Source organism: Elgaria multicarinata, chromosome 4 (genome assembly GCF_023053635.1).
Source record: "Elgaria multicarinata webbii isolate HBS135686 ecotype San Diego chromosome 4, rElgMul1.1.pri, whole genome shotgun sequence".
Lineage (NCBI taxonomy): Eukaryota > Metazoa > Chordata > Lepidosauria > Squamata > Anguidae > Elgaria > Elgaria multicarinata.
In genome coordinates this window covers 32519774-32537834 of record NC_086174.1, presented here as the reverse complement: position 1 = coordinate 32537834, position 18061 = coordinate 32519774, and the positions used below count along the sequence as shown (strand labels likewise).

Sequence of the window (18061 nt, the reverse complement as noted above, 5' to 3'; positions counted from 1 at the left end):
CCCCCAATACTGTGTTTATCTAATATTAAACTTCACGTTTGCTTAACAGAGCACAATCTTCACAATAACAGGGTATCTTGCCAAAGGCAGCATTCAGACTTTTTGGAGCTGTTCCCATCTGTTTCGGTTCACCTGTAAAAACATCTATGTGCTCCCTAGGACTGCATCTGGGGCTAGCTTTTAAAGAATGACTACCCATGCAAATAAGCATAATTTCAGCATGAAATAATCTGTACAATCAAATGTGTAGTAGCCAGTGCATATAAGTGCTGCAGTAGCAGCCAAGAAGTCTTTTTAAAGAATGAAAAACACGTTTGCTTGATTTTGATTATTTGAACGCTGTGCATCCAACCCAACTAAATGAACTCTTAAGAGATTTTGCTTTTATGTAAGGTCTGGGTTGTGTATCTACATTTCTTGGGGTTTCTCACATCCCAAAGAGAATAACACTGTAGAATTCCTCTCAAGGATATTGTAAAGCTAGCATCAATCACATTAGTTAGTGTTTTTATTCACAAATTCTAAGAACACACACTTGGGATTTTGAAAACAAATTAAACTATTGATTAGGCATTTCTGATTGAATTCAAACTAAGAAGCCAGTTTTGCCACAGCCAGCTTCTCTACATCAAAAATTAAAAAGTATCTAATTAATTATCTGTGATGAAATTAATTATTTTCAGATTATATAGACCAGAATTTATCTAAAAACCTAGCAGACAAAATATTTACATAAAGAGAAGTTCAGATAAATACAGGGGGATCTTTACATAGAATGATAATTTCTGTGGATCCATGTAGAAAATATACTGGGAATCTGGATAAGCAGGAGATTCAGATAATCAAAATTCTGATAATAGGTGGCAATAGTCTCAAGGTTCTACTTACTTCCTGAGATTGTGGAACCAATTCAAATCTTTTGTGGAGTGGGCAGGTGTCATTCTATTCTCCCATGTATAGTAATGGGAGCTTAAAATTTCAGCTTAACAACTAAAAATCTCTTTTTCTCCTAGGTCAATTGTAACTGAGTGATCACTTCCATAAATAAAGGGGGAATGTGCAGTTGTTTGAATAGACTGGAACTGCGGCCTATTTACAACAGCAGATTAAATTCCCTTATCATGGCCAGCTTTATTCTCAAAGTTCTTCATCAGTGTAAGCCTCATTAATAGAGAGTTTTTACTACATGGCTCACGATTTTAAGAACAGGGTTGAACATTTGAAACGCTTTAGAAATGGTGTAAAGGTACCAGCAAAGGGGGCGGGAAGAATTAACAGTACAATCCTGTCCATGTTTACTCAGAAGCAGGTCCCACTGTGTTCAACAGCACTCACTCACAGGATTGAGTACATAGGATTGCAGTCTAAGAGCTATTGCTTTTGTCTATAAAAGAAGCACTGGTGTTAGACAAGTGTCCATTTCAGCTTTTCTTAATTTTATATATTTTAACTGACAAATATTCTAACTGTATGTACATCCTAACTGGGTTCAATTGTATCTTTAAGTCAGTCATAAGTCTGAACTATAAGTCTGAACAACTACACCAGCTTCTTTACCCTTTGACTATATTCCAACCAAGGATAGAGTAAGGCCTACTGAGTGTATCTGCAAAGCTCTGACTGGGGAAATGTTGAATCAAGAGAGATCACTGGGTCACTGCCATGGAGCCATAATCCAAGGAAGCCATTTTCCATAATATGTTGGCTAACAACTACTTCCTGATTCGGTTCTGCCACCAGGAGTGAAGTCTACATTGCCTCAACAGACTGCAGGCAGTACTGCTCATGAGTAACATATGTTAGTCCTTTACTCACCTCACGCTCCCTGGGGCTCTAGCCCTTTGCTCCCATTGACCCTAACACCATCATACTATCCTCCTACTTTGCTAAAAATATAAATAAATTCTCGATGTTGGGGTTTTCTTTTAGGTGTTTTGGGCGTTTTAAACCTAAATAACAATAATGTTTTATTACAATAAAGAATGTCATCCCTGGCTCAACCTTTTGATTTCAAAAATGCCAACGTGAATTGACATCCTGAAAGAAACAGAATCCTGCATCCAGCAGAATGTGAGATTCTGAGTCAGCAAGAGTGCACACATTTGATATGACGAAGTCTTTCCTACTGGATATGCGAAAAAAATATGAGGAAGGATGAGCTGGTGATAGAATTATAGAGTGTACTCCTTTCCAATTTAGAGAGGAAAGAACTGTTCTTAGTCTAATGTATTTCTGTTTCGAAACACAGATTTAATGTTAATCCAGAAGTCATTTAAATTCCATGTTTGATTCTTGTTTACATACATTTTGTTGATTATTTTAATAGTTTGAACTGCATGTATATGACAATTTACTTTTGACTGGTCTGTCTTAGTCAAACTTTTATTATTTGAGCCTTACAATTATGCAGGATTGATAGGGGCTCAGTTTTCAAAAGTACTGAGTGGCAGGAACCAAATTTCACGTTTTCACAACTCCTACGGACTTACAGTACATAATGAAGTACTGTGTTCTCCTCTAGTGATGCCCTGCACTGTAGCTCACATCTTCCTTGTCTATAAATCATTTCTCTCCTCCATACTTTCACTACCCCAAATATTCAAGTTTGATACACTGAGGAAGTTATGGATAGTGTAGGAAATATATGACACATAGCATACAAAAATATCTGTGGAGAGGATTAGATGCTCACAAGTGCAATGCAAATTCTTGGAAATCATGCATATATGAAGGCGTTCCAGTCCTTAGTCCTTCATATCAGCTTGCTTAGATATGCATCATGTTAAGTATTTAGAATGGAACCTAAAGAAACGTCGCTGGGCTTGCTGCAAAGGAATCGCCTTGTACAGCATAGATTTTGCTTGTTTCTGTTAAGTTGCTTTCCCATATAACTAAAGTAGATTGATTAAGGAAAAAGTCACCATTAAATTAGATGTCACTAAAGCTGAACATTTTTTTTTACTTTGGAAGATGAAATCATTCACTCCAAGAGGAGCAAATTATCTAGTACAATTTCTAAATCAAAGCTGCTGATAATAATAAGAAAAAAAACTAATACGACAAAGAAAAAAATCATCCTGCAAAGTTCAAAACATGGTTCTTTTTTCAGAACCAGCTATGCTTTCTTTTGCAGTGTCCATAGGTTTGCATTGCATATACATGTAATGAAGCTGTCTATTTGGAGAAATACGTGCGTGGTAAAAGTGTTCTAACTGGACATGGTTTTGGCAAAATGGATTAAGGATCGGCAGTCAGTAACAGTAGCACATGGAAATTGTGAAATTTAAGAACATTACATTTCAAGGATTCACTTGGAAGTTTACAGTCACTTTACTGCCCTTCTAAGAAGTAGAAAGAAGGAATAGGTAAAATTCACATTTCTCTAACGGCGATGGCTTGAGTGTTCATAAGACAGAATGATGATACACTCTAGTCAAATTAAAATGTTGTGAAGGAATTTAAAAGCATATGTAATTAATAGTTATTTCTAGCATTGATTGCTACTTTTTTGCTTCATTTAAATTTTAAGACATTATGTAAAAAATAATTAAGGACCTATATATATATATATATATGCTAGTCGTTAGTTAAAGACAGAAATTAGACTGCTCTTCAGCATCATGGGCACATGGGGACCGATCTGGCAAGGTACTAAAAAGCTACTGTGAGGTACTTAGCATTCTCACTCCTACATAATATAGAAGGTACAAAGTGTCTTGATGACTAAAAGGGGTTGGTATCTTATTTGTTTGTTGGCTTTCGGGGGTGGGGGGGTGGGGGGGAGGGGGAGACACTCTCCCACATGGATATATCCACAGGTTACACAAGCTCTAGATAAAGGATTTGTATGAGCAATACATAGAAGGCTATTCTTTCCCAGCAGAGCACAAATGTGCCAGCAAATTCGCCTTACAACCCAATGTTTAAATATATCATTAGAAAAAGAAGCGCACTCTAGGAAAATCAACACTTGCAGCATTCCATCTGTAGTTCCAACACTTTCGTAGTTCTATTCTCTCCCCACCCCCCTCCACAACAAACCAAGGTATAGAACCTCCAGGCAGAGTACTTAGGGAAATAACTTAGCATTTTGCAGTGGAGCACAATTAAGGCATCCATCATCAAACACTTTGTACACTGGAAGGTCCTGCAGAAACCATCAAGAGCAATATGCAGCAATCTGAAATTTAATTTTGAGCTGATCATTCAAACAAGGCCCAGTGGTAACAGAGAGGCCTCCTTTAAATGCTGAACTGTTGCAAAGTTGCATATTATAGAGGGCTGGTTCAAACGGTGTGTGTGATGCATAATACAAATTGGCACAAAATATGAATAAAAAAGTTCAACTCCTTCAGCATCTTAAATGTCTACTTTGGAGTTGTAACAAGCACTTCTTTTTTTTTTATCAGAGGTTAACTTTGGAAGAAAAAAGCGATGAACGATGTTATGGAAAGAGGCCTTGCAGGATGTAATCTATGAAAAACTTTGTGGTAGATTTTATTTTAAAAAAGAAATGATAATCTGAGACATGCAGCAACATGCAAATCCATTTACAAGTAACTAGATGAATTTCAAACTTGTGAGACCTGTCAAGGTGATGGAAGCAAGCACCAAACAACATTCTCCATTTTTAATGTAATAGTTTAACGGCTGTGTTTCACATACCCTCCATTAACCTAGTAGATGACATTAACTCAAACAAATGACAAATTCTCATACGTATGCATAAAGACGTTCATCCTCTATGTATGCATATTCAAATGCAGACTACAGAATCACAACTTTGGAAATGTGCACTGGTGAGAAAAAGAGGATGAAAGACAAACTCGGGCATTTCATTTTTGACATACTAGAAAAATGTAATATTTGATAGCCCATTTACATTTTTCTTCAAATACCCATTATCCCTGTATCTTGAAGTTCCTTGATCATGCCTAGCCCATGTTCACATGTCAAACTATACCTAATCTGCTTTTAATGGAGACGGGAAAGGTACAACCAAGATCCAAGAAAACAGGCCCAATCCTACACATATTTACTGAGGAGCAAGCCCCACAGAATTCAATAGGAGTTATTCCCAGGTAAACATGCTTAGGTTTGCAGTTTTAGGTTGTAATACTATGGGCACTTAGTTTGAAGTAAGGGTTTGAAACCTATGGGGCTAATTTCGGAACCAACTTGGATTGGGTTCCTAGATAATGAGCTGATGTTTTAGATGCCTTCCCCCTCCCTTTTAACCAAAAGAGGCCATTGGGCTGAAAACCTATCTACACTTTCATTCAGGGACTTAGTTCTGGATAGATATATGTGGGACTGCACCATCAGGATGCAGTTCTGTGTGGACTTATTTGGGAGCGGGTCCCATTGAAATCCACAAAGCTTCCTTCCAAATAAGCATACACGGGATAGTGCCGCATGCAGTCACCATAGCAAGTCACTTAACAAAATCTCCAAGGAATCAGGCAGTGCTGGGCAGTTTTCAAAAACTGAGGGCCAGAATTTGAACTTGCTTTTTCTGTACTGCCTCGGAAACTTACAATGAAACAAAAAAAGCAAAACCAAACCAGCCCCCCTCTGCCCCCTGCTCGGGACCGTTTGGGGGTCTCCCCTGCCTGCCCCACAACCCTCAACGCTTCCAAGGGATTCTAGCCGCCAGACGAGCTGCCCCAACCATTCGACAGTCAAGGGAAGAAGGAGCCCATGTCCGAACAAAGCGCCATAAATTCATAAACAGTCGTTGCGCTGAGGATCAACAGAGGGAGAGAAACTTGCACCTGTCTTTCTTGACACAGCACACCTGTCTGGCGCTGCCCATGCGCACTTGGAGCGAAGCTCCCCTTGTACCATTTCAACAGCTTCGCCGAAGCGGAGGCAAAGAAAAGAGAAGCGCCCGAACAACTCGCCCCCCACCCCCCAACCGCGCGCGCGCGCCGCCACCCCGCCCTTGTTGGAAGAGGCCACCGGGGGCTGTTACAACTGCTTTATAGCCCAAACTGCTGCTCGATCGCTGCTTTACAACTGGTCGCTCTCTCCCGTGCCAAGCTCGCCTGACACCCCCCCCCCCCCGGTTCACCATCCCCACCTGCCGTGCGTGGCTTTTAAGGCGCGATCTTCCATTCTCACGGACACTTTTCTTTCGCCACTTTGGGTTTCGTTACGGGCCTTTTTTTCTTGTTCTTTTTCTGCTGAAACTTCAACGCGCGCCCGCGGGCACGCTTTCGGAGGGCAGCGAGATCGTCGCTCCGGGGGGTGAAAGGGAGCAGGAGCGTTGCCATATTGAGTTTGTGCCGGAGTGGATAGAATTCCACGAAGTAGCCAGGAAGCCTTTTAAAAAATTGGGGGGGGGGGAGGTAGGGGGGGAGTGTCCCATCACCACCACGAGGGTTTACCCCGTGTGGCGAAAAGACTCTTTCCCCCTCCGAAGCTCATGTCCAAGAGCGCGGACACTCCCCCCTCCCCCCGCGCCGATCCTTCTACGATCGGTTAGTTCTGAAGCACTTCGGTTCAAGTCAATGGGGCGACTCTAGAGTAAGCCGGCTGTGCGTTGAAAGAGAGAGGAGGGGGCGACTCCTCCTCATTCAGAAGGAAGCATTTAAAAAAAAAGAAAAGAAAAAGAAAAAAACAGTTGGGTCCGAGCCAGACTTAAGCCGGACTTGGGGCAGACCCACTGAAAAAAACATGGGACAAGTAAGCCATGGTGACTCACTCCAGTCCCATTGATTTCAGTGAGTCTACTCTAAGCAGGGCAAAGTCGGGATGATCCAACCCGGGGCACATATGTACCCGCACAGGCATGGCAAAGCGAAGCAGGCTAGTCACCAACTTCTAATGCATCTCCAAAAACCGAAGGGGAGAAAGCACACACACACACACACACTCGCAAACAGGACCTCTTAGGCACACACATAACTCTAATTTGGGAGAAAGGAGGTGCGATCCTCTCTCTAACCTCCACTCCACACACACCTCTCCGACCCCAGATATATTTACTGGGAACTAAACGCCTACTAATTTCAGGAGAAGCACCCTTCCAAGGAAAAGCCAGTAGGGAGAGCGCCCCAGCCCTAATGCCCTGACGCCTAAAACTTCCAGTTCACTCCTTCAGTCCACCACCCACTCAGGCACCCCCTATTCAGTCCATTTCTCCAACTCTTCCCAGCCTTGATCAGGGCGAGGGGGGGGTATTCAAAGACTCCTGCCTTTCCCCACTTGCCTGTGTGACTGTGTGTTTTAAGATTCTTCTCCTTCCGTGTATTTACAGATACAAAAAAAAAAGTGTGTGTGGAGGAAGAGAGAGGGAGAGAGGGAGAGAGAGAGAAGTCAGGGACATGCAAATGATAAGCAAATCGAAGGAGACAAAAAGAAAGGCAGCGATTAATAAACAAGACAAAGAAGAAAGCCCAGACCAGGAGTTAAAAGGGGAATGAGGGGGGGGGGGAGGGAAGAGGAGGAAGGAAACCTCAGGACTACATTCATACAAAGCTCAACCATTTCCCCATCTTTTAAACAACCGCAATAAATAGACTACAACAATTATCAGTAAAAAAGACTGCGGGGTTTGGCGTGGGGAGGGACAGGGAGGGGGAAAGAGAGAAGAAAGTCCATGGAGGAAAATCAAAAGGCAAAAAAAGACATCACCCACACCAACCTCTTCCTCCAACGGGACAAACTATTGTGATGGCTCCGCTGAAGCTCAGGAGTTGTTTTAGATGAATCAAAAAGCCCGTTATCGGGGTATGAGTTTACACAAACCCACGGAAGAATTGGAGTGGAGGGCGAGAGGGGGGGGGGGAAAGAGAAATCAGCAAGAACGCGATTTGAGGGTAGGGGGTTCCTCGGAAAGAGCGAGCGAGCCAAAAGCCCCCCCCCATACCCAACTCGATCCAGCATTTCAAACAAGTCCGTGTGAACACCCCGCTCGCCAGCTCCAGCACCCGCCTCCAAAATAATAATAATAAAAAAGAGAAAATGAGAGAAGTGAAGAGAAGACAGATACTTACTCAGTTGCAAAGGCGATGAAACTGAGCCCCCTTTCTCTCTCTCTCTCTCTCTCTCTCTCTCTCTCTCTCTCTCTCTTCCCCCTCCCTTCTCCTGCTGGTGAGATAGAAGGCGAGAGAGACAGAGACGGAGGGGAAACACACGCGCTGGCCCAAACGCACAGGCAGCCTTGATATCTTGCTGCTGATGAATATTGTAATTGGCCAACGGAGGGTGAAAGTGAGCGTGCCAGGCTGCGTGTGTGTGTGTGTGTGTGTAAGAGAGAGAGAGAGAGAGAGAGAGAGAAAGAACGAGTGAGTGTGCAGGGGAGGGAGAAAGGAGAGAGGGAGAGAGAGAACAGAGGGGGGACGCCCCAGCTCTTCTGCGCCGCTCGTCTCTCCCTGGCTGTAATTGTTCTATTATTTCTGCAGGCGGCCAGAGCAGCCTCGCTCAGCTGAGGGCTCCGCACCACAACAAGATTTACTTTAAGACACAGCTGAAGGAAACAGGAAGACTACACGTCACGGTCTGAGTGACGTGCGCCAGGCCCGGCGCCCAATCGGGAGGCTCCTTCGGATTCAAGGGGGATAGCGAGCGGAGAACTTGGGAGGAAAGAGAGAGGGAGAGAAGGGGGGAGTGGGGGTGGGGGGAAGGAGGAGGAGGTGGAGGACGAGGAGGAACTGGAACTGGATCGGTCTCTCCCACTCCCTCCCTCCATCCCATTTCTCCACCCCTCTTGCCCATCATTGCTGATGGGAAGGAGATTCTGTCATCAAATTTGGGGGAGGGCGCACTGGACACAACCATCTGTGCCCGGTTCGGAGTTCAACTTTGCCCGGTAGATCAGTTACTGGACTTAAAGATCTTTCCTTAAAATAAATAAATAAATAAATAAATAAATGGGGGGAGGATGGGTAAAGCATACCGCTACCACCCCGCAAATATTTTTTTTAAAAGTGCGCCTGACCCAAAAGCAAGGGGAAACATCCACGCACATAAGCGATCTGATGGGGGGGGGGAATAAAATAAAAGTAATGCGTGCAGCCCGATCCTATCTGCATCTTCCTTGGAATTAAGTCGCACTGAGCTTCTAGGAAGAGCGCCCAGCTCAGGATTGCAGCGATGGAATGATGGCTAAATCCTCCGCTACGCAGAGAGCGCAAACGCGCGCGCATTACAAGGCTCGCTGCTGCGCAAAGTGTGCGTTGGGGTGACAAAACTACCCCCAATCTGCGCACAACAGAATTAGGGACCAAGGTTTAAGGTTGATGGGAGCTTTCATTTCCTTGCAGTGACTTGTGTGGTAGATTGACAGCCCGATCCATTAGCCAGTTAAGCCGGAGGCGTTAGATTTAAAGCCGATCTCTTTCCTTTTGGATGCCAGTACTAGGGTTGAGCTGGGTGGTGGATTGGACTGGTTGGGGAGGGGGAGGGAGTGGCACTGGATAAGCTACACTGAACGAAGCCAAGGTGCCCTCATTCTTTCAGGCGATCAGTATTGTGAATGACCAGAAAATGGTTCTCGATCTTTGGCAGACTCTTAAAATTGTAGAATCAGGGGCACTGAAAACTATAGAAACAGTGGCATTGAAAAGGTCAGTTTTAATCGCGGTATATATCCTCTCGCTCGCTCGCTCTCGCTCTCTTTCTCACCTTTCTGTAGCCCTAGACCCAAGAACTCCAGCGCTGGGACACACAGCTTAACAACTCACAATGCTCAAGTGATTGCCTTAAAATACAGCAGGCGAGTCCTGTGTGTTTTGTTGGTGTTGCAAACATCTTGAAAACCTGAAATACAAATTCGCCCTGTGCTAAATTAAAGTTCACCGATTTCTCCCCTCGCCCCGGTCCCAGGAGAGACACAACAAAATAAGTGGAAAACGAGACTCGGGGTGGAAGAATCTTCAACCGCGGCGCTGGCTCCTCACCTGTCCTGCCTACATCTCCCTTATGGTTTGTGGTAAGGACAGTCCCTAACGCAGACACAACCAAAACGTTCACCCAAAGTTCAGTGCAGCCTGTTCCCCACAGGTCATGGAACAACAAGCTTTAAATCCTGCTTTAAATCACAGGGAGGGAGGAAATTATCAGTATCTCTTTCCAATATCTCTGGAATGTAATCTGATCAGGGAGGATATATATATATTATATTATATATACATACATACACACACACACAATCACACACACTGTAGTTACTTCAGATTTATGACATGTGCACACAATACGCTCACATCATTTTCTTTTCTCGGATGTGTTAATTTCTTCACCTCAGTCATCTCCCTCTTCGGAAAGGGAGGATATTAAAGACTGCCTTGAAAACAACAACAACAACAACAACAACAAGTAACTTTAGGCTTAGCATCGCAAGGGAAGCAAAAGATCAACTTTCCAGAGAATGACAAATCAGAGCAGGCTGGTTAAACCGCTTTGAGAAAGGTAAAGACCAGAATGCCTCCCTCTCTGTGCTCAAATTGGAGAAGCAACGCCTTTCCTTATTCCGTACAGGTCTCTCTGTCTGTGTAAAATATTTTAAATTACACCATCTTCCGGACCCTAATCGTCTCTATAACCTATATGAATTACGACCTTAGTAAAAAGATGCCGTCACACAGGGAGCTTTACCCGGCAGGGCGCGCGCGGATTTCGCGCCTGCTCGCCCAAAGCCGCTCCTGCTTTTAAAGGGGTCTAGAACCTTAACATTCTCTTTCTCGGTAACTTGTAGTCTGGATTTATTTATTCTTTAGTCGGGGGAGAGGGCTTATTTCGCCTCAGTGCCATTGTCCAGCATTCCTGCCTCCGTCCCTTTCTTTCCCCGCCCTCCCCACACCCCCAACTTATTAAAAACAACTCACAACCCCAGCAAACTGCTATCTGGGCTCGCGTCCAAAGGAAAAGAGTGGAGGGTAATTAAAAAAAAAAACTTCTCAAAAACTTGAATTTGAGAACACCTTTAAACCAACAACCACAACTGAACGCCAGTGAAGCGAACGTGCCCGCAAACTGGACGACAGGGGTAGAGATGGACGTGTGGATGGGGGCCCTGCGGTATTTCTTGCATGGGGGGAACTGTGGTGGATGGGAAACTACGGGTGACTTTTTGGAGGCAGCAACAATCTCGGGGGACAAGGATCGGGTGCGCTCTGGCCCCCAACGCCGCGACTCCCTTCTTCTTCCTCGGACATTTCCCAGGGACTTCGGAAGGGTGGCGAAAGTGGAGGGGGTGGGGAGAGAGAAACTCTCCTAGACATGATCCACGCCCCCCTTCGTCCCGCCTGCGGACTTCTGAACCAGACTTCATCTTTGGGGCGATCATTATGCGGCCGGGCAGCCAGGGTTAACCTCCCGCCCCGCTCCCCCCCCAACTTCCTGCCTTATCAATAGGTGCGACCCGAGGAGAGCCACGGGACGCACGGAGTTCAACCAGAGTGGGATCACCCATCGGAAGCCCCCTTTGCGGTTGACTATAGGTGGTTAAATCTCTCTCTCTCTCTCTCCCTCTCTCTCTCTCTCTCTCTCTTCGTCTCCTTCCTTCTCCCTGGAGAAAACTCCTGAATATCTGATGCGACGCTCCCATCTGCTTCCTAATCTGTTAGGTGAGGCAGAAGGAGTCAGAAGGCGAGAGAAGAACCTCAGTTGCGTGGAAGGAGAAGCAATCTCTACTTTCCCACGGGGGCGTGTTCCCCGCCTCCCCCTAAGCGTCCACTCCTAATCTTATGGCAAAAGAGGAAACCAAAGTTTTAGTACCTCTTGGAGATTGCCATGAAACTAAAAACAATAACCATAATAATAAAGGAGCCCGGGTCGATGAACTCAAAAAGTTCTCAGGGCAAACTTCCGCTTTTCCCTTCCTTTCTTCCTTTCATTCAAACCCCCTTACCTTTGCGCGCACAGCTCGTCCTGGTCACCCAGTTCCCGATCATTGGATCCCCCGCCCATGTGCGCGTGTGCCTCGCCGATTTATAACTTGTGAAAGCCAGACGGCTTCGAAGGTGCTTGTTTTGGTTTTGTGTCCCCCACCCCCACCCCACCCCACCCCCGTCTTTCTCTCCCCATTTTTTTTTAAATAAAAAAAACCATCCCATTTGTAAAGCGACAAAATAAAAGCTCGTGCCAAACTCCCGTGGCTGCTTGATGGCCTTTGTGTCAAACTGAGAAGCGATCAGACCCGGCGAAACGCGCAACCTGTCAGGGTTTTTTCTTTTTTCGGAGGGGCTGTTCCCTCCCCCGCCGCCCCCTCGCCGCTCGGCCCACGGAGGGGCATCTCGCTCAGCGACCTGGACGGGACGTTCCCTGAGCGAAACGACCCCCCCCCCCAACCCCACGATCAGCAAAGGCAGCGGCAGCTGCAGCCAGGAATTCCCTAACGGGAACCCAGCCGCTTTCCCTCTGACCCCTCTCTGAAGTGTGCTGTTTGTTTAACCGACGGCTTCAGTCTAAACAGAAATAAACGAGAGCTTACGTTAAGCCAAGTTGGACTCGGCGCTTGAAATGGTGCGCCGAAAGTTTCTCGCGCTTGAAATCACGGGCGGGGCTTTTCTCTTTTTCTTGCCCGCCCCCGCAGCCGAATGAACCAAAGTAACGTGCATGATGATGATGATGATGATGATGATAGTCGTGCAAGTTTTCCACGTGCATTGACGAATAGCCCGGCCCCACGCCCCTCTTTCGGTGGAGTTGGTTTATTTGTTATCAGCCTCCATAGCCAAGGTGTAAAAGAGAGCCCTGCGGTTTGGAATTGCCCCATTCCCTTCTCTCCTCCTCTGTTGGGGTCAGAGAAGCCCCCGGGGAATTTTCTCCTGATCCTCTCAACACATTTAGTTTATTCATGTTCCCATTAGAGAGAGAGAGAGAGAGAGAGAGAGAGAGAGAACTAAGGCTGAGAAAGAATGAGCAAAGGCCGTGGCAAAGCGACCACCTCCCCACCACTCATCGCACGGTAGGATGTGATTACTGAAAATTCAACAGGTGCAGCTTTTCTAGCAGTGAGAAACAGTGAAATGCTTCATTTCGAATTGAATTTGAATCTGGTATCAAATGTCAGCCTGCCCTGCAGCCTTTCAAGGTACAGAACAGAAGCTCTGCTGGCTAGGGAGAGAAAGAGTGGGCATCTTTGGTTGAAGAGGAATTTGAACCCAGGGCGTCTCCCTATGCCAACTGCTCTTTGGGCGGGGGGGGGGGAGGGGAGAGGGAGAAAAGGATGTTTCTGAATATTCCAATACGACAGCAACTTGCAATTGACTTGTACCCGAGATATAGCCAGTACTGGCTTCCCCTCAGGCAACCAAACTTTCCAAAAATCAAGACATTAACAGATGGTGGCAACCACATGGAGAGATGATGTTGCTTAGAGAGAATCTAGTCATTTCACTCAAGCCGATAAAGAGTGAATCCCAGAAGGACACCGTGTATTCCGAAGAGTTCTGCACTTGGCCCATCTTTATCCCTCTCCCTTCTGCTCCTGTTTCACCAGCTTCATTTTTTTTTTGGTGGAGAAATTGATTTTAAAAAAAGAAAAAGGAAAGCACACCCCTGAAAGGGACATGGGGCCGCCAAGTGTTTGTGTGGTATAAAGGATGCTTGGTGATCTCTATTTGTGCTGTTAATTAGGCCTGCCTAAATTTGAACAAATCAATTAATACATTTTTTTAAAAAAATAAAATAAATGAAAAGGAATGTTCCACGGAAAAAGCCAGGAAATGAACAGATATCAGTGCTAATAATTGCTTGGAAACTGGGATACAATCTTTGAAACCTAAGGAAAATGAAAACAACATCTTTCAAATCATTGGTTCACAAGTATATATTCATTTGTACAGTGCAATATAATTCACTGAAATATTTTCAACTTGATCCATGTCTGGTAGCCCATTATTCCATCTGACTGAGAGAGGAAGGAATTATGTTGTTGCAACCCAGAAATTGTTGACAAACCTTAGTACTGAGATCTGGAAAAAAAAATTAGAATTAGAATAATAAAGTCCTACTCGGCTTCACTTTTGGGATTATACCCCATATCTCATAATAATTTGTAATGTGGAAGGATAAAAATGACATCCTAAAAGGAAACCTATACAATGACTTTAAAAGATGTCTAAGGGGGTTTAAAAGTAAAACCACAAATGAACTCGCAACCTTACTGAATACAAAGACAATAAGCTGAATAGAAATTTGTACTATCAAGCTGGCCAACATACTCTATGGGGATATCAATATATACTTAAAAAAAAAAAAGGAGGTAAAATATTTTTACTTCATGGCTTTCCACAAGGAATCCTGGGTATTGTAGTTTGTATGGGGGCAGGCAGGGTGTGTGTGAGATAATTCTCTGCTAGGGATCCTTAACCTTCTTACAGGCCTACAGTTCATAGGGATCTCTTGGGGTATATAAAAATATAGGAGTCCTGCTGGGTTGGACCAGGGGGCTGTCTTGACATCATCTTTGCCCTGGAGTGGCTCCAAATCCATGCTGCATTAGTTAGATGATGCAGTCGCAGATTCAAAGCCACCCTGGGGCAAAGAGATGAAGATGCACCAGGCTGTCCTTGTTGGAGCCATTCTGGGGGTGTTTTTTTCCCTTGTAGGAAACTTGACATTCCTCTTTTAAAACTGTGTTGTGTGTTTGCATGTGGAGAGGTCTTTTCATGAACTTCTTTCGACATCAATATGTGCCCAAGGAACATAAATATGGTATGTAATTAAGCTGTGGCCCAAATATGTTTTCTTGCACACCTCTCCCTCCCATCATCTTAATCTATAACAATCAAAGATGATGTGGGTCCATCCAGCCATCTGTCACTGCCATAGTGACACAAACATGAAACCTAGACACCTGAATCGTAGCATGCATACTAAGGGGACCCTAGTGGTGTGCACCTAGTGGTTATTTTGTTTTTAAAACACATTAATTAATTTTAATGTGCAAAAAGGGGGCAACTAAAATGATCAAGGGGCTGCAGCATCTCCCCTATGAGGGAAGATTACAACAGCTGGAATTGTTTTGCTTTGAAAAAGCAAGGCATGATAGATGTGTACAAAATTATACATGGTGTGGAGAATGTGAATAGGGAGACATTTCTCTCTCTCTCTCTCTCTCTCTCTCTCTCTCTCCCCCCTAATACTAGATCCTGGGGTCATCACATGAAGCTGATTGGTGGAAGATTCAGGGCAGATGAAAGGAAGTACTTCTTCACACAGTGCATAGTAAAGCTATGGAATTCACTAGCACAGGATGTGGTGATGGCCACCAATTTGGATGGCTTTAAAAGGGGGTTGGATAAATTCCTGATGGAGAAGGCTATCAATGGCTACTAGTCCTGATAGCTATGTGCTACCTCCAGTATCAGAGGCAGTAAGCCTATATACACCAGTTGTTGTGAAACATGGGTGGGAGGGTGCTGTTGCACCATGTCCTGCTTGTGGTTCCCTGGTTGGCCACTGTGTGAACAGAGTGCTAGACTAGATGGACCCTTGGCCGATCCAGCATGGCTTCTTCTTATGTTCTTAAGAACATGTGGTTGAAGCCTGCAGTAAAACCTTCAGCCACTTGGGGCAGACTTTCCCAAACAGCACATCACTTTGCAGGAGACTTGAAACTAGAGATCAGTAGGCTGAGAGACACAGTAGGTCATGGGACACAGTTATATGCCTGACCCTTCTCTCTGCTCTGGGGCATCCCTCCTCAGGGAAATGGAGTGGACAGACCCTTCCATTAAGGGGATATAGGGGTGCACCTGCAGGGGTCATGTTTAGCAGTGCCAACAGGCATGATGGCCACAGTATGTCCAGCTTTGATAGCTGTATAAGTTTGCCTGCAGCCTTCGCTGTTTCAAAGTAAGGGCTATTCCCATCTGTGAAAAGTTGGGTCCATTCACTAGTTCAAGAATAAAGCTCTGTGAAGTCAATGGAACTGTTCAATTGAACTCAATGGAGCTCCTCTAGAGAGGAAAGCATCTTGACAATTGCAGGCTTATCACATTCTGGATGCCACTGTAAACATCCTCTGTGGAGATAGTTCTAATGAGACCTGTGTCACATTAATAACATAAGTAGCACAACACAGCACCTTGATCAGATTTAATCTTACATACTTCTCCCCACCCCCCACCCCAAGTGATTCTGATTTTTCTGAGGATGGAAGTGGGGCTTGATTTTCTCATAGAGGCCTCATCTACACCAAGCAGGATATTGCACTATGAAAGTAGTATGAAAGCGGTATATAAAAGGCAGGAGCCACACCAAGCAGGATGTAGTGGTATGAAAGTGATATGTGGTATGTGTCAATGGGCCCCAACAGTTGTCAGTGCACTTCAATACCTCTATAAAGCAGTAGTGTGGCTCCTGCCTTTTATATACTGCTTTCATAGTGCAATATCCTGCTTGGTGTAGATGAGGCCAGAGTCAGAGGGGATCTGCCCAGTTTGATGTAGCAGGGCAGAGCTAAACACCCTGAAAGGCTATCACCATGCTTTTATTCACAGAAAGTTAGATCCCCATAGTGAAGGTCTTTAATGCTTATGGATATTGACTGGCACTCTTTTTTGTACCATTTGGACAAGTATTCTGTCCGCTTTATCACATTAGAACAGCAAATGTGGTAATACTGAATATTCTGTTCTGGCAGATGCTCTTTTCAATAAACCATTATTGAAACTCCTTTTTACAAATAGTTAAAAACTGTTGGCTGGTTGGCTTCCCGGTCTATCTCTCTATTGCTCCATCCATCCATCCATTCACCCGTCCTCCCACCTGTCTATATATTCTCAAGGTAGCCATACACCATTCAGTTGAAGAACTACATTATAAAAGCATGTCTAATTCTATCTATCTATCTATCTATCTATCTATCTATCTATCTATCTATCTATCTATCTATCTATCTGTCTGTCTATCTAGGCTATGTCGTATTGAACCCCACATTAATTCTTGGAAATAGTTGCAAATATAGAGCCAAAGCAGGCATTACTTTAAATCTGTAACAAGCAGCTAATTCTTTTTAAATGTTTACTCCAGAGTAGGCACAGGAGGACTGGTCTGAATCTTAAAAGCCCTAAATCCCCATCTTAGGGTCCCAATCCAGACTGCCCCCTGTGCCTACTTTAGAGTAAAAATGGTGGGTGGTGGGTGGAGAGATATTGCTGCTAGATAGAGATTTAAAGTAATGTCTGTTTTAGCCCATAGTACTTATGCAATGTTCAAGCACTGAATTTCTTTGCCAATTGGGTTTCATGGCACATTATAGAAATATGCATTTTAGAAAGGCAAAGTGGCCAACTTACTGAATAAAAGATCCCAAATAATGATGTCAAATGGACAGCTATAGAGCAGTGTGCTGTGCAGGGCTACTGTTGTCAGACTACTCACTCCATGGTACTTTTATAGTACTCTGGTATCAGTAGTTTAATTAAAACACTGGAACCATGGTTCTTTTACAATCTTTTAAAAAGCACATTAGTAATATGTTTAAGCAAGCATATTTACTATGTCATCCAGAATAAAATTATTAAACCATTTTCTGATAGAACAGTTCCATGGACTTTAATACATTACTTGAGTGTAAGTAGTTTGAGGCATTGAGCATCTCTGAAGGTTCTATGTGAAACTGCCCATAATTTATGATTGTTATTGGTGGCTCAGCACCTAAAACAGGGGAGGACAACCTGGTGCACTCCAGATGTTTTTGATTACAATTCTTATCAGGCCTACCCATTAGTCAAGCCCAACCAAACTTCTGGAGGGCACCATATTGCCTACCCCAGACCTAAAGAGACTACATTGTGAAAATGCACAGATCACACCCCTCCCAATGCAACACCCGCACAGACCTGATCCTTTAGGAGGTGTTCGGTCTCATACAAAAGAGATGAACCACCCACCAACAGCACTATCATTTTTTCTGGATCGAGCTTCAGTTTGTTGACTGTTATCCAGACAATCTCAGACAACCAATTCACTCTGCCCCAGCTGAGTCTGATGAAAATGAGAAGTAGAACTGGGTGTCATCAATGTACTGATAGCACCTCACTCCAAATCTATGAATGATGTCATCCAGCAGTTTCTCCGCTGTGGCACCCCGGTTGTGGAA

General features: G+C 44.3%; 1 protein-coding gene across 2 annotated transcripts in view; it reads right to left on the bottom strand.

The window, feature by feature from the left end:
• Positions 1-8430, bottom strand: part of PROX1 (prospero homeobox 1) — a 72107-nt gene extending 63677 nt beyond the window's left edge. For both annotated transcript variants that reach the window (XM_063125575.1, XM_063125576.1), the window contains exon 1: positions 8001-8430. The gene's annotated coding sequence lies outside the window, so the exon portion shown is untranslated. The remainder of the gene's footprint in view (positions 1-8000) is intronic.
• Positions 8431-18061: the final 9631 nt, after the last annotated feature.